The sequence below is a fragment of the Dipodomys ordii genome, unplaced genomic scaffold (genome assembly GCF_000151885.1).
Source record: "Dipodomys ordii isolate 6190 unplaced genomic scaffold, Dord_2.0 Scaffold115, whole genome shotgun sequence".
Taxonomy (NCBI): domain Eukaryota; kingdom Metazoa; phylum Chordata; class Mammalia; order Rodentia; family Heteromyidae; genus Dipodomys; species Dipodomys ordii.
Window position 1 is genome coordinate 460,903 of NW_012267331.1, and position 3,101 is coordinate 464,003.

Consider the following 3,101-nt stretch of genomic DNA (forward strand, 5'->3'; position numbering starts at 1 on the left):
GCTTTTTTCTTTTTGCTTATGTGGTGCTGAGGAATCGAACCCAGGGCCTCATGCATGCAAGGCAAGCGCTCTACCACTGAGCCACCTTCCCAGCCCTACCCTAAGCTCTAGAAGGAGACACCCAAGAGCTGGGTCTCCCCAGGACCAGGACAGAGAGCAAGGACCCCACACCCACCCAGGACCAGGACAGAAAGCGAGGACCCCACACCCACCCAGGACAGAGAGTGAGGACCCCACACCCACCCAGGACCACGGCAGAGAACAAGGACCCCACACCCACCCAGGACCATGGCAGAGAGCAAGGACCCCACATCCACCCAGGACCATGGCAGAGAACAAGGACCCCACATCCACCCAGGACCAGGCAGAGAGCAAGGACCCCACACCCACCCAGGACAGAGAGCGAGGACCCCACACCCACCCAGGACCAGGCAGAGAGCGAGGACCCCACACCCACCCAGGACCATGGCAGAGAGCAAGGACCCCACATCCACCCAGGACCATGGCAGAGAACAAGGACTCCACACCCACCCAGGACCAGGACAGAGAGCGAGGACCCCACACCCACCCAGGACCAGGCAGAGAGCGAGGACCCCACACCCACCCAGGACAGAGAGCGAGGACCCCACACCCACCCAGGACCACGGCAGAGAGCGAGGATGCTCATATCCCCTCCCGTGCTGTCTCTGCCAGGCCTGTGAACTTTCCCAGCCATAGAGCAGAGAACCTGGCCAGGTTCCTCTAAGCAGCACTGGGGTCTGGAAACATGAGTTTGTCTCTGAGAACAAGAGGAACTGACTTTCCCACAGTTCTGGCCAAACACTGAATGAACTGTACTGCCAGGCTGTGGAAAAGCACCCACACAGGAGGAACCACTGAGAATCTAAACACAATCATGAAAAACCAGAGGCAGGCGCCCCAAAACAGAATTCACAAGGGAGTAAGGGACTCCAAGCACTGGATACACAGCAAGAACAAGTCCACATGTTAATCAGACCAGAGAGACACACTTCACGTGTGCCCCAAGGTACGCTCGCGTGTCCGGCACTCTTTCCCGCCCTTCCTCTCATTGGAGGTGGTAAAAATAACTCTTAATACTCAACCCAGAGGGTCACATTTGTTACTTTTCCTGTGTGGTTACTTAGCTCCTGAACTCGGGCACTTTTCATTTAACACCTTCCCCATGGGCCATGGGGTGGGACCCAGCGAGGGCTGGCCGTCCCCGCCCCCATGCCCCGCCCCTCAGTGTGGGCAGGACCCCCTCCACCTTCCTGAAACAGAAGTCTGCCACAAACAGCAGATTGGGTTCTGCATGTCTCCCAGCTTAATGTCTACCAGCCATAATCACAGTACTGAAAAAGCCAAAATGGTGCACAAATGAGAAGCTAGGAATGGGGGTTAACCATGACGGAGACTTGGGAATGCAATGTCGGTCAGTGGCCACCCGAAGCTGGCAGCTGGAATGCAATGTCGGTCAGTGGCCACCCGAAGCTGGCAGCTGGAATGCAATGTCGGTCAGTGGCACCCGAAGCTGGCAGCTGGAAGGGCGGCCTGCGGACGGCAGCGCGGAGGGGAGGTGCGAGGGTAGCGGCCATGCAGCCATACGGCCATATGGGCAGGATGCTCAGGCAGGAGCAGGAATCCCAGGCGGGCCAGGATGGCCCCCGGTGCCCACAGAGCACATCCGGCTCCTCCAGGGATGGTTACGGATGGCTTTGGCTACAGATACCTAGAACACCGAGCATAAACTGTCCAAGGACAATTAGATATACTCAACACGCCTCCTCGATGCTGTTGTTCTTCATCTCCTTATTTGTGTATGGATAGACTAACACATGGTACTTGTACTTAGTGTGATTATAAGGAAAAAAATAGGAGGAGGCTGAAGTTTCTTTGACAAACGACATTAGCTGTCCTGAATACCTGGGGGCTCTCGGCCAGCAGCACCTTAGGACCAGGTGTCTCCAGTGATCCTGGGCTGTCAGTCAGGGAGCGCACAGCCAGCCCTGATCAGGGCCAGTCCCCGCCATCCTGCCGGTGTAGGCCACGCCCACACCAAGCCTTCTGTCATTATTCTACAGCGTACTGCTGTCTACTGACATGGAGCGAGACGGCTGGCCAGCGGGGCCCACTGCCCAGGCATCGGGTCTCATCAACCAGCCACGGGCGTGACAGCCCCGGGAAGTGCATGCTGTTGTACACGCAGGGCGATGACATATACACCTCTCAGAGCACAGCTCCACCACTGAGGCACGTGGCTGTGCGCACACAGTGAGGCTGTGTCACTAGGCGCCCGGCTGTACATACACACACACACACACCAGTGAGGCTGTGTCACTAGGCGCCCGGCTGTGCGCACACACACACACACACCAGTGAGGCTGTGTCACTAGGCGCCCGGCTGTACATATACACACACACACACACACACACACACACACCAGTGAGGCTGTGTCACTAGGCGCCCGGCTGTGCGCACACACACACACACACACCAGTGCGGCTGTGTCACTAGGCGCCCGGCTGTGCGCACACACACACACACACCAGTGAGGCTGTGTCACTAGGTGCCCGGCTGTGCACACACACCAGTGAGGCTGTGTCACTAGGCGCCCGGCTGTGCACACACACCAGTGAGGCTGTGTCACTAGACGCCCGGCTGTGTGCACACACACCAGTGAGGCTGTGTCACTAGGTGCCCGGCTGTGTGCACACACACCAGTGAGGCTGTGTCACTAGATGCCCGGCTGTGTGCACACACACACACACCAGTGAGGCTGTGTCACTAGGCGCCCGGCTGTGTGCACACACACCAGTGAGGCTGTGTCACTAGGCGCCCGGCTGTACATACACACACACACACACCAGTGAGGCTGTGTCACTAGGCGCCCGGCTGTGTGCACACACACACACACCAGTGAGGCTGTGTCACTAGGCGCCCGGCTGTGTGCACACACACCAGTGAGGCTGTGTCACTAGACGCCCGGCTGTGTGCACACACACACACACACACACACACACACACACCAGTGAGGCTGTGTCACTAGACGCCCGGCTGTGCATACACACACACACACACACCAGTGAGGCTGTGTCACTAG

At 58.2% G+C, this 3,101-nt stretch overlaps 1 protein-coding gene across 1 annotated transcript in view; it reads right to left on the bottom strand.

Moving 5' to 3' along the window:
• Window positions 1–3,101, bottom strand: part of Pxdn (peroxidasin) — a 41,620-nt gene that overhangs the window by 3,968 nt on the left and 34,551 nt on the right. The window lies entirely within an intron of this gene.